The sequence below is a fragment of the Hylobates moloch genome, unplaced genomic scaffold (genome assembly GCF_009828535.3).
Source record: "Hylobates moloch isolate HMO894 unplaced genomic scaffold, HMol_V3 SCAFFOLD_4, whole genome shotgun sequence".
Taxonomy (NCBI): domain Eukaryota; kingdom Metazoa; phylum Chordata; class Mammalia; order Primates; family Hylobatidae; genus Hylobates; species Hylobates moloch.
In genome coordinates, this window is record NW_026652279.1 from 99,526,631 (window position 1) to 99,540,696 (window position 14,066).

At 44.2% G+C, this 14,066-nt stretch overlaps 1 protein-coding gene across 1 annotated transcript in view; it reads left to right on the forward strand.

Moving 5' to 3' along the window:
* Positions 1–259: 259 nt before the first annotated feature.
* The window catches only part of MPHOSPH8 (M-phase phosphoprotein 8), a 68,895-nt gene continuing 55,088 nt past the window's right edge, over positions 260–14,066 (forward strand). Inside the window, exon 1 of the mRNA XM_032150679.2 lies at positions 260–468. The gene's annotated coding sequence lies outside the window, so the exon portion shown is untranslated. The remainder of the gene's footprint in view (positions 469–14,066) is intronic.

Here is a 14,066-nt window from a genome sequence, read left to right on the forward strand (position 1 = left end):
AACTTAAGTCCTCCCAACCACTGACATTCCCGCCCCCAGCCCTCATCCTCAGCCCAGCTGGCTGAGGGTCCGACCTCAGAGAGGGTCTCGGGGAGCCTAGAGGAGGGAAAGTCCCCAGAGGCGCAGGCCCTGCCCTACAGCTTTGCTAGGGCAGGCAGCAGCGCCACGCCAGCTCGCGGGCTGGGCTGCGCGCGCCGCGGTCCCGCGCCCACTTCCGCTTCCCGTGCGGGGGATGGCGGCAAGGCCGGTGGGCGGTGGCGACTCCAGGTTCCTGCCCGGGCGCGGCACTGCGCAGTCCGCCCCCCGGTCGCAGGGGCGCTCCTGAGCTTCGCGGAGCCGCCTCCAGGGCTGCCTGCGCAGTGGGCCGGTCGCGGCCGACGTGGGTGTTAAGCGGCCGCCCCGGCCAGCTACCCGGAGCCAAGGGCAGGCAGCGGAGCCTGAGCGGGACGTGGCCACGCTGGCGCAGCAGTAAGCGCAGACCAGCCCGGCGCCTGCAGCTGTGGGGAGCGTGCCGGGCGGAGGGAGCGGGGAGCGGGGCGCGGGGCGCGGGGAGAGCCTCGGTGTCCGGGCGGCGTGACCTTCCCGGGCGGCGTGACCTTCCCGGGCGGCAGGGGAAGCGGCCGACGCAGCCGCGCATGTGCCGCGGAAACCCTCACCGCCCCGGGGTGGCCCGCCGGGGTTGCCGGAGAATCTCGGGGTCGTCGGCCACCTTCCCGCAGTGCCCACCTGGTGGGAACTTTTGTCCTCCTTTGCCCTGAAGTCCTGTCGTGCCGCCGGGCAGCACGGAGCCGCTTCTGCATGGAGACTTGCAGGCTGCCAGAGAGTGGGCGGCTGGGCAGGGGCGGCGAGCGTTTAGGGCCGGGCAGAGAAAGTTGGAAGTCGTCTCCCTAACTTGGTCCTTGCGAGGCCCGGGAGGAGACGCGCCTGGCCGTGTCCTTGGCGGCAAAACTGGTTTGCATCTCCACGCTTTACCTAAAGCCCGGGCTCTGGGGACTGGGTGGCTAGCTGGCCGGCGGCTCCTACCGCCCCAGCTTTAGCCAGAAGCTGGGATCTTCCCGCAGCAGTTCGTGTTCCCTGATGGAAAATGAAGCCTCATCTACTGACTCTCCCATCCAAAAAAAAGTTAATTTCCCGAAGGATCGAGAAGGATGGGTGGTCGGCGCTGTTGTTCCTCAGTCGCACACTGGTGTAATTTGAGAGAGGGGTCAAAAGCGCTGAAAAGATTATTTTTTTCTATTCCAAGTGGTACAGCAAGCTCATAAATCAATTTTAATTCATGCTGAACAATCTTGCCTCCTCCAAGCCCTGTGTCTTCTTCGAGCCAGAGCTACACATATGTGAATTAGTTTTAGCCCAGTCCTTCTGAGTGAATCTGTTAGTACCCATCATGGTTTTCTATCTTAATAATTCTACTAGTGGCTATTTGTAGAATGAATGACTTTATTTATTTATTTATTGAGACGGAGTTTCGCTCTTATTGTCCATGCTGGAGTGCAATGGCGCAATCTTGGCTCACCGCAACCTCCACCTCCTGGGTTCAAGAGATTCTCCTGCCTCAGCCTCCGAAGAAGCTGGGATTACAGGCATGCGCCACCACGCCTGGCTAATTTTGTATTTTTAGTAGAGATGGGGTTTCTGCATGTTGGTCAGGCTGATCTCGAACTCCCGACCTCAGGTGATCCACCCGCCTTGGCCTCCCAAAGTGCTGGGATTACAGGTGTTAGCCACTGTGCCCGGCCTATTTGTAGAATTTAATGCGTTTAAGTTTGGTTCACACAGCAGGGTTGAATTCACATGGACAGAGTGCAATGTGATGTGACTTTCCTTCAAAGTTCAGAAGGAAGTATCTGTGCCAAAAGAAGTAAGTGCATTGAGGTTTATCTGGGAGGCCACATTGGACTTGCCCCTGTCTGTCTGCTCAGTTGCCGCCGTTATTTTCTTCCCCTAAAATGCATGGTTGGGTGTTTTGTGTTGCTTTTGGCCAGGTTGAAATAGTCAGATTGAGTGTTGGTTTGTAGGCACAGACCTGAAAGGACAGGACTTTAAAATGAATCCTCTGTCACTGACTAGTTGTGTGGCCTTGGAGAAGACCTTGTCTTGTTCCAGGCCTCAGTTTGCCTTCTAGAAAAGGATTAGGACCCTGATAAACTTTTTTAGGAAGATACCAGATGACCACCACCTTTTCAGCCTAGTAAATGGTCCTGCCTCTCCAGATCAATCAACAGCATGTAAGTCAGCGTCTTGCACTTCTAACTTAGTTGCTTTATTAAGTACTGTGCCTTTGTTGCCACTGGTTTTAAATTTTTTGTAAATAAAGGAAGATGATTGAAGTCTGGCCATTGGCAAAATGCTTCAAGAGGTTTAAAAAACTTCTCCACGGCCAGTGTTTTCTGTTGACGTTCAGGATGACATTGGTGTTAGGAAGGCACTTGGTGTTCATCTCTGATCCAGCACGAAGGATCACACAGCTCCTCAATGTGATGAGGAATAAATTGTTCCTTATTCACAAATATGTTACCGTAGGGGATCAGTCCGAGTGGTGGGAGAAATTATAAAAATAAACTTATAGGAAATAGACACAAACCTTCTTGAAAGGCTGGGAGGTTTGCATAGCTTCAGTAAAAGATTTGGCTGAAGGCAACTGAATTCTCTTAAAAGCTTAGGGCGTAGATACATAGGAATGTAGAGGAGTTTATCTAAATGTCTTGTTTACTCATGTGGTCCTAAGACTCACCTTTGGTTCTCTGTGGGTGCAGGACTGCTCTCTACTTGGGAGGTCAGCAATGTTAATTACCCTCTAGTGGTGTTTACTCGAGACCTTTGTCATTAGATCTGCACTGAATAAATGCATGGGGCACCAGCTTGTGAGGGCTGGTGGCTGCTACAGCTCTTTCTGTGAAACTGCCTGGACCTCTAGCCTGCTCTTTCATGGGATGGATACCTGTGTCTGAGTGCATTTCTTCATCTGTCGCGCGGCCCAGGGTCTGCAGGTCAGACCCAGCAGTCTTTGGCTGATGTCAGCATTCCTAGCATTTGCCTGTTTCCGGGGGCTGGCTACCCAGACTGTGGCCCTCAGTGTGCAAAATGTGCAGATCTCTTGATCCAGTTCTTCTTACTTAGGGAAACTACGTGTCCCAGGCCATAATTTCATGAATCTTGCTTTTGGTGTTGCATATAAAAGCTCATTGCCAAATCCAAGTTCATCTAGATTTTCTGCTGTGTTATCTTCTAGAAGTTTTCTGGTTTGGCACTTTTCTTTTTCTTTTCTTTTCTTTTTTTCAAGAGAGAGAGCCTCCGTCTGTTGCCTAGGCTGGAGTGCAGTGGTACAGTCATGGCTCACCACAGTCTCAAATTCCTGGGCTCAAGCGATCCTCCTGCCTCAGCCTCCCAAGTAGAAGGGACGAGAGGCGCATGCCACCACACCCAGCTAGTTTTGCACTTTTTACATTTCAGTCTGTGATCGTTTTGATTTGTAAAAGGTGTAAGGTCACAAAACATTTGTGTTTTGTAAAAGGTGTAAGGTCACTTTCCGCCTTTCTCCATACAACCACTTGCAAGCCATTCCCCCTCTACCTTGTGTAAAATCCGGTTTCTTTGACATTCCCTACGTGTTCTCATCGCCACCATTCACCAGCCACCCAAGACCTCCCTCATTCCTGTGGTTCCTGCCTTCATCTTCAGTGACTTCCAGCATCCTGAGCTATGGCCTGGCCTAATGCCCAGGCCGGTCACTACTAACATTTTTAGAAGTTCTGTTTGTAATGATCTACATATGAGCACTGAAATTAAAAGAAAAAGTGAAGAATTTTTGCCTATATTTGGAAACTTTCCTTTCAATAGGTAATAAGCAGAAAGACAAAGCAAGAGAACTCTGCCTGGGTATTATGAAAAATAAACGCACTGAAGGAGAAGATCTTCCTATTTTAGATTAGTCATAAGAAAGAAGAAATCCAGGAAAACCTCTTCTGCCGTGCTAGCTAGGGAGGAGTGGGGTGACAGTTAAGATGTCTCGCAACACTTGCATCCAGACATGGCCAGGTAGAGGGTGGCCCAATCAAAAGGGGCGCCAGCGGCCAGGTACAGTGGCTCATGCCTGTAATCCCAGCACTTTGGGAGAGAGGCAGGTGGATCACCTGAGCTTAGGAGTTCGAGACAAGCCTGGGCAGCCCGGCAGAAACCCCATCTCTACAAAAAAATATGCAGAAATTAGCCAGGTGTGGTGGTGTGTACCTGTAATGCCAGCTACTTGGGAGTCTGAGGCATGACAATCACTTGAACCCAGGAGGTGGATGTTGCAGTGAGTCCAGACTGCACCACGGCACTCCAGCCTGGATGACAGAACAAGACTCTGTCTCAGAAGAAAGGGACACCAGTCTAAGCAGCTGATTTGCTTATACCAGGTATCTAGCAAATATCTGCCCTACAGGCCAGAACAGTATGAGAGGTCTCAATTCTGGAAAGATATTGCTGGAGTTGGCATTGGAAGCAGAGAACGCTAATTGTCCTCCTGTGTCAATTCCCAGGATTTGATTCTGGCCAGCCATCCAGCTGGAGTGCACACCCTTGCATCTGGGAGTGGCCATGACACTCATTTCTAGCCAATGAGATGTAAGTAGATTTGATGATTGCAACTTCTGGGTTAGGTCCTCAAAAAGGGAAATAACTTACTGCATCCTCCCATTTTCCTTACCCATGGGCTTTGAGTCACCTCCACCCTGTAGCAGATGGCACACCCTGGTGCCGCTGCCGGCTCCAAGACAAAAGGGTGTCCCTGGATGAAATGGAACAAAAACACCTACTCACCCTGAACCACCTGCCCACTTTCAGGCTGCTAAGTGAGAAAGAAATATGCTTTATCTTGTTTGAGCTACCGCATATTTGGAGTATTTTTGTGACAGCAACTTAGCCAGTATTGTAAAGAAACAGCATTGTATCTGTCTTAAGAGAACGACACCCTAGTGGCACCAACATTACTCTGCTATTCCTCCTCAGGACTACAGGGAGATAAAGCCCACACTGCAAACCCCATCAGGCCTGAGAATTATACTCAGACCTGAGGCTGGGTAAGGGGAATAGGCAACTGAGCAATTGGTATCATTTCCCACCTTAAACAAATTAAAGAAAAAAAAGTCATCTCTCAACCTCACTTTGTACCCTGCCCTTCAGCCGTCACTGAGTTCATTCCTAACCTTTACAAATTTGTCCAGGGTGGCTTACCTTCCTATCTCACCCTGCAATCTACTCTCTCACTAGTATTATCTCATGCTTCCTTCTGTCTAGCACTATTCCAAAATTCTCATCCAAAGACCACTTTTTTGTTGTTGTTGTTGTTTTTTAGAGAGAGACAGGGTCTTGCTTTGTTGCCCAGGCTGGTCTTGAACCCCTGGCTTCAAGTGATCCTCCTGCCTCAGCCTCTGAAAGTGTTGAGATTACAGGTGTGAGCCACCACCTGCCCCAAAAACCACTTTTTAGTCCTTATCTTTCTATACCTCTCAAAACCTTTTTTAAAATTTTTTTTATTTTTTATTTTTAGAAACAGGTCTTGCCCTGTCACCTAGGCTAGAGTGCAGTGGCACGATCATAGCTCACTCTATAGTCTTGAACTCCTGAACTCAAGTGATTCTCCCACCTGAGCCTCTCAAAGAACTGTGATTACAGGTGTACCACCATACCCGGCTAATTTTTTTTTTAAAAAGAGGGGGTCTTGCTATGTTGTCCAGGCTGGTCTTGTACTCCTGGCCTCAAATGATCCTCCCACCCTGGCCTCCCAAAGTGCTGGGATTACAAGTGTGGGCCACCACACTTGGACTCAATAGCTTTCTATATTCTTGATCAAGTAAGTATATAGATTGGTGATTTTTCACAAATTGAGCAGAAGAAACTGACGTCCAAGTCAAGAAATAAAACCCCACACCTCAGAAGCCTCCTTCCCACTTCTTTCCAACCATGCCTGTTTGTGTACTTGGTATTAGTGGAATCACACAGTATGTGGTTGCTTGTGTCCAGCATATTTTGCTTAACATTGTGTTTCTGCCATTCAGCCACGTCGGGAAACCACCCCGATACCCACCACAGAATGAGTAATTACATTGATATCCATGTGAACCGAGTGTCAGTTTAGGGCTGTCCTGAATGGCGTGCTGTAAGCAATATTCTAGCACAATATCCGTGACTTTACTGTGCACGCCCACTGCTCCTTCCTCCTCCATTCTGCCTTTGTTTTTGCCTCCAATTTGGCCAGTCATTCCCAGGCTCATTTGCAGGCCCTTCCTCTGCCACTTCCTAAGTGATGGCAGGGCTCAGGATCACAAGCCATTTTCTAACTCTACATTCTTTTCTGGTGTCTTCATCCCCTCATGGATTAATTGTCATCAACAGGTTGGTTGTTTTCTAATCTTATCTCAAGTCCAGATCTCTCTCTTGAGCTTCTCTTGGCCCAAATATCCGTTTGGGCATTCTGTTATTTCCTTTTTTCTTTTTTCAATTATGATAAAAAAAAAAAAAAAAAGATAAAATTTAGCATTTTAACCACTGCGCCTGGCCTGGCTTTACCATTTTTAAGTATACAGTTCAGCAGTGCTAAGTATATGCACATTGTTGTGTAATAGATCCCTAGAACTTTTCATCTTGAAAAAACAAACTTTATTCCTATTAAACATCAACTGCCAACCGATGCAGTGGCTCACGACTGTAATCGTAGCACTTTGGGAGGCCGAGGCAGGTGGATCACTTGAGGCCAGGAGTTTGAGACCAGCCTGGCTAACGTGGTGAAACTCTGTCTCTACCAAAAATATAAAAATTAGCTGGGCATGGTGGCACGTCCTGTAATCCCAGCTACTTGGAGGCTGAGGCAAGAGAATCGCTTGAACCCAGGAGGCAGAGGTCTCAGTGAGCCAAGATCGCACCACTGCAGTCCAGCCTGGGCGACAGAGCAAGACTGTCTCAAAAAAAAAAAAAAAAAAAAAGAAAAAGAAAAATCAACTGCCCATCTCTTCCTTTCTCTCAGCCCTGGAAACCACCATTCTACTTTCCATTTCAATGGACTTGACTACGTTAGATACTTCATATGAGTGGGTCATGCAGTATTTGTATTTGGTGGCTGCATTATTTCACTCAGTGTAGTGTCCTAGATGTCCATCCATGTGTACCAAATGTCAGAATTTCCTATCTTTTCCAGGCTGTATTATATAACATTGTATGTATGTTTCACATTCTGTTTATTTGTTCATTTGTGGACAGACATTTCATTTGCTTCTACCTTGGCTATTGTGAATAATGCTACTATCAACGTGGGTGTGAAAATATGTCTTTGAGATACTGCTTTGAATTCTTTAGGGTGTTTTGTTTTTGGTTTGTTATTGTTGTTGTTTTGAGACGGAGTTGTCACCCAGGCTGGAGTGCAGAGGCGTGATCTCAGCTTACTGCAACCCCTGCCTCCCGGATTCTAGCGATTCTCCTGCCTCAGCCTCCCAAGTAGCTGGGATTAAAGGCATGTACCACCACACCTGGCTAATTTTTGTATTTTTAGTAGAGATGGGGTTTCGCGATGTTGGCTAGGCTGGTCTCGAACTCCTGGTCTCAAGTGATCTGCCCGCCTTGGCCTCCCAAAGTGCTGGGGTTACAGGCGTGAGTGACCACTCCCAGCCTGTTTGTTTGATTTTTGCTCTCTTAACCTTATCATCCACCAGAGGATGAATTCTTTTGTATAAGGATTGTTGGATATGATAATATTTTTAATTTCTTGAGGAATCTCCACACTGATTTCCGTAGTAGTTGCACCGTTTTATATTCCTACCAACAGTGCACAAGGATTCCAGTTGCTCCACGTACTTGCCACTTGTTATTTTCTGGGTTTTAATTTTTTTATAGTGGCCCATCCTAATGAGTGTAAGGTATTTCATTGTGATTTTGATTTACATTTCTCTAGTGATTACTGATGTTAAAACATCTTTTCGTATGCTTGTTGGCCATTTGTACATCTTCTCAAAAGAAATGTCTTCATCTTTTGCTCTTTTTAAAATCAGGTTATTTGGTTTTTGTTGTTCAGTGGTAGGAGTTCTTTGTATCTTCTGAATACTAAACCCTTATCATAAATATAATTTAAATAGTTCCTTCCAGTCTGTATGTTGCCTTTAATTTGTTGATTATTTCCTTTGCTACACAGAAATTTTTGAGTTTTGTGTGGCCTCATTTGTCTGTTTTTGCTTTTGTTGCCTATGTTTTGGTATCATATCCAAGAAACCATTGCCAAATCCAATGTCATGAAGATTTCCCCCTGTTTTCTTCCAGGAGTTTTAGAGTTTTCCATCTTTCATTTAGATCTTTTATTTTTTGAGTCAGAGTTTCACTCTTGTTGCCCAGGCTGAAGTGCATGGCATGATCTCGGCTCACTGCAACCTCTGCCTCCTGGGTTCAAGTGATTCTCGTGCCTCAGCCTCCCAAGTAGCTGGGATTACAGGCATGCGCCACCACACCTGGCTAATTTTTGTATTATTAGTAGAGTCGGGGTTTATCCCTGTTGGTCAGGCTGGTCTTGAACTCCCAACCTCAGGTAATCAGCCCGCCTTGGCCTCCCAAAGTGCTGGGATTACAGGCGTGAGCCACCATGCCTAGCCTCATTTAGATCTTTAATCCATTTTTAGCCACTTTTTTTTTTTGAGATAGAGTCTCTCTCTGTCACCCAGGCTGGAGTGCAGTGGCATGATCTCAGCTCACTGCAACCTCTGCCTCCTGGGTTCAGGTGATTCTCCTGTCTCAGCCTCATGAGAGGCTGAGTGATGTTCCCCTTCCTGTGTCTGTCTGGTATTACAGGCATGTGCCACCATGCCCTGCTAATTTTTGTATTTTTAGTAGAGACAGGGTTTCACCATGTTGCCCAGGCTGGTCTCAAATTCCTGACCTCAAGTGATCCACCCGCCTTGGCTTCCCAAAGTGCTGGGATTATAGGTGTGAGCCACTGTGTCCAGCTTATTTTTAGCTAATTTTTTATATGCTGGAAGGAAAAGATCCAACTTCATTTTTTTTGCTTTTAGATATCCAGTTTTCCAGCAGCGTTTGTTGAAGAAACTGTCCTTTCTCCATCGTGTGGTCTACTAACCCTTGTTGAAGATCATTTTACCATGTACATGAGAGTTTATTTCTGGGCTCTTTATTCTGTTCCATTGGTCTATATGTCTATATTTAAGCAAGGATCACAGTGTCTTTATTACTGTTCGTTTCTAATATGTTTTGAAATCAGAAGGTGTGAGGCCTCCATTTTTGTTCTTTTTCAAGATTGTGTTGGCTATTCAAGGTCCTTTCCAATTCTATATGAATTTTAGGATCTTTTTTTTCTATTCCTGCAAAAAAGGCCCCTGGAATTTTGATAGGGATTGTACTGAACTGTAGATCACTTTGAGTTGTATGGACATTTTAACAACATAAAATATTCCAATCCATGAACATGGAATGTTTTTCCATTTATTTTTGTCTTCTTTCATTTCTTTCAGCAATGTCCTATAGTTTTCAGTGTATAAGTCTTTCACCTCCTTGGTTAAGTTTATTCCTAAGACTTTTATTTTATTATTATTTTCTTTTTTGAGAGAGAGTCTTGCTCTGTCCCTCAGGCTGGAGTGCAGTGGCATGATGTCGTCTCACTGCAAACTCTGCCTCCTGGGTTCAAGCAATTCTCCTGCCTCAGCCTCACAAGTAGCTGGGATTACAGGTGTGTGCCCTGGCTAATTTTTTTTGTATTTTTAGTAGAGATGGGGTTTTGCCATGTTGGCCACGCTGGTGTTGAACCCCTGGCCTCAAGTGATCTGCCCGCCTCAGCCTCCCAAACTGCTGGGATTACAGGCGTGAGCCACCGCACCTGGCCAAGAATTTTATTTTTAAATGAAAAATCAAATTTGTATATACTTGTTGTATACATATTATTTTGAAATATGTATACAATGTGGAATGGCTAAATTGAGCTAAATGACATATGCATTACCACACCTACTTATCCTTTTTTTGGTGTGGTGAGAACACAAAATCTACTCTTTTAGCAATTGGTTTCAAGAATACAATACATTTCTTTTTCTATGTCTTTTTTTTTTTATACTTTAAGTTCTAGGGTACATGTGCACAATGTGCAGGTTTGTTACATATGTATACATGTGCCATGTTGGTGTGCTGTACCCATTAACTCGTCATTTACATTAGGTATATCTCCTAATGCTATCCCTCCCCCTTCCCCCAACCCCACAGGCCCTGGTGTGTGATGTTCCCCTTCCTGTGTCCAAGTGTTCTCATTGTTCAATTTCCACCTATGAGAGAGAACATGCAGCATTTCATTTTTTGTCCTTGCGATAGTTTGCTTAGAATGATGGTTTCCAGCTTCATCCATGTCCCTACAAAGGACATGAACTCATCATTTTTTATGGCTGCATAGTATTCCATGGTGTATATGTGCCACATTTTCTTAAGCCAGTCTATCATTGTTGGACATTTGGGTTGGTTCCAAGTCTGCTATTGTGAGTAGTGCCGCAATAAACATACGTGTGCATGTGTCTTTATTGCTATAAATTTTTATGATTTATAAATCATATAAATGATTTTAAAAGGATGATTTATAATCCTTTGGGTATATACCCAGTAATGGGATGGCTGGGTCAAATGGTATTTCTAGTTCTAGATCCTTGAGGAATCGCCACACTGTCTTCCACCATGGTTGAACTAATTTACAGTCCCACCAACAGTGTAAAAGTGTTCCAGTTTCTCCACATCCTGTCCAGCACCCATTGTTTCCTGACTTTTTAATGATCACCATTCTAACTGGTGTGAGATGGTATCTCATTGTGGTTTTGATTTGCATTTCTCTGATGGCCAGTGATGATGAGCATTTTTTCATGTGTCTGTTGGCTGCATAAATGTCTTCTTTTGAGAAGTGTCTGTTCATATCCTTTGCCCACTTTTTGATGCAGTTGTTTTTTTCTTGTAAATATGTTTGAGTTCTTTGTAGATTCTGGATATTAGCCCTTTGTCAGATGAGTAGATTGCAAAAATTTTCTCCCATTCTGTAGGTTGCCTGTTCACTCAGATGGTAGTTTCTTTTGCTGTGCAGAAGCTCTTTAGTTTCATTAGATCCCATTTGTCAATTTTGGCTTTTGTTGCCATTGCTTTTGGTGTTTTAGACATGAAGTCCTTGCCCATTCCTGTGTCCTGAATGGTATTGCCTAGGTTTTCTTCTAGGGTTTTTATGGTTTTAGGTCTAACATTTAAGCTTTAATCCATCTTGAATTAATTTTTGTATAAGGTGTAAGGAAGGGATCCAGTTTCAGCTTTCTACATATGGCTAGCCAGTTTTCCCAGCACCATTTATTAAATAGGGAATCCTTTCCCCATTTCTTGTCTTTGTCAGGTTTGTCAAAGATCAGATGGTTGTAGATGTGTGGTATTATTTCTGAGGGCTCTGTTCTGTTCCATTGGTCTATATCTCTGTTTTGGTACCAGTACCATGCTGTCTTGGTTACTGTAGCCTTGTAGTATAGTTTGAAGTCAGGTAGCGTGATGCCTCCAGCTTTGTTCTTTTGGCTTAGGATTGTCTTGGCAATGTGGGCTCTTTTTTGGTTCCATATGAACTTTAAAGTAGTTTTTTCCAATTCTGTGAAGAAAGTCATTGGTAGCTTGATGGGGATGGCATTGAACCTATAAATTACCTTGGGCAGTATGGCCATTTTCACGATACTGATTCTTCCTATCCATGAGCATGGAATATTCTTCCATTTGTTTGTGTCCTCTTTTATTTTGTTGAGCAGGGGTTTGTAGTTCTCCTTGAAGAGGTCCTTCACATCCCTTATAAGTTGGATTCCTAGGTATTTTATTCTCTTTGAAGCAATTGTGAATGGGAGTTCACTCATGATTTGGTTCTCTGTTTGTCTGTTATTGGTATATAAGAATGCTTGTGATTTTTGCACATTGATTTTGTATCCTGAGACTTTGCTGAAGTTGCTTATCAGCTTAAGAAGATTTTGGGCTGAGACGATGGGGTTTTTTAGATATACAATCATGTCATCTGCAAACAGGGATAATTGGACTTCCTCTTTTCCTAATTGAATACCCTTTATTTCCTTCTGCCTGATTGCCCTGGCCGGAACTTCCAACACTATGTTGAATAGGAGTGGTGAGAGAGGGCATCCCTGTCTTGTGCCAGTTTTCAAAGGGAATGCTTCCAGTTTTTGCCCACTCAGTATGATGTTGGCTGTGGGTTTGTCATAGATAGCTCTTATTATTTTGAGATACGTCCCATCAGTACCTAATTTATTGAGAGTTTTTACCACGAAGGGCTGTTGAATTTTGTCAAAGGCCTTTTCTGCATCTATTGAGATAATCACGTGGTTTTTGTCATTGGTTCCGTTTATATGCTGGATTACATTTATTGATTTGCGTATGTTGAACCAGCCCTGCATCCCAGGGATGAAGCCCACTTGATCATGGTGTATAAGCTTTTTGATGTGCTGCTGGATTCAGTTTGCCAGTATTTTATTGAGGATTTTTGCATCGATGTTCATCAGGGATATTGGTCTAGAATTCTTTTTTTTTTTTGCTGTGTCTCTGCCAGGCTTTGGTATCAGGATGATGCTGGCCTCATAAAATGAATTAGGGAGTATTCCCTCTTTTTCTATTGATTGGAATAGTTTCAGAAGGAATGGTACCAGCTCCTCCTCGTACCTCTGGTAGAATTCGGCTGTGAATCCATCTGGTCCTGGACTTTTTTTGGTTGGTAAGCTATTAATTATTGCCTCAATTTCAGAGCCTGTTATTGGTGTATTCAGAGATTCAACTTCTTCCTGGTTTAGTCTTGGGAGGGTGTATGTGTCGAGGAATTTATCCATTTCTTCCAGATTTTCTAGTTTATTTGCGTAGAGGTGTTTATAGTATTCTCTGATGGTAGTTTGTATTTGTGTGGGATCAGTGGTGATATCCCCTTTATCATTTTTTATTGCGTCTATTTGATTCTTCTCTCTTTTCTTCTTTATTAGTCTTGCTAGCGGTCTATCAGTTTTGTTGATCTTTTCAAAAAACCAGCTCCTGGATTCATTGATGTTTTGAAGGGTTTTTTGTGTCTCTATCTCCTTCAGTTCTGCTCTGATCTTAGTTATTTCTTGCCTTCTGCTAGCTTTTGAAAGTGTTTGTTCTTGCTTCTCTAATTCTTTTCATTGTGATGTTAGGGTGTCAATTTTGGATCTTTCCTGCTTTCTCTTGTGGGCATTTAGTGCTATAAATTTCCCTCTACACGCTGATTTGAATGTGTCCCAGAGATTCTGGTATGTTGTGTCTTTGTTCTCGTTGGTTTCAAAGAACATCTTTATTTCCGCCTTTATTTCGTTATGTACGCAGTAGTCATTCAGGAGCAGGTTGTTCAGTTTCCATGTAGTTGAGTGGTTTTGAGTGAGTTTCTTAATCCTGAGTTCTAGTTTGATTGCACTGTGGTCTGAGAGACAGTTTGTTATAATTTCTGTTCTTTTACATTTGCTGAGGAGTGCTTTACTTCCAACTATGTGGTCAATTTTGGAATAGGTGTGGTGTGGTGCTGAGAAGAATGTATATTCTGTTGATTTGGGGTGGAGAGTTCTGTAGATGTCTATTAGGTCCGCTTGGTGCAGAGCTGAGTTCAATTCCTGGATATCCTTGTTAACTTTCTGTCTCGTTGATCTGTCTAATGTTGACAGTGGGGTGTTAAAGTTTCTCATTATTATTGTGTGGGAGTCTAAGTCTCTTTGTAGGTCTCTAAGGACTTGCTTTATGAATCTGGGTGCTCCTGTATTGGGTACATATATATTTAGGATAGTTATCTCTTCTTGTTGAATTGATCCCTTTACCATTACGTAATGGCCTTCTTTGTCTCTTTTGATCTTTGTTGGTTTAAAGTCTGTTTTATCAGAGACTAGGATTGCAACCCCTGCCTTTTTTTGTTTTCCATTTGCTTGGTAGATCTTCCTTCATCCCTTTATTTTGAGCCTATGTGTGTCTTTGCACGTGAGATGAGTTTCCTGAATAATCACACTGATGAGTCTTGACTCTTTATCCAATTTGCCAGTCTG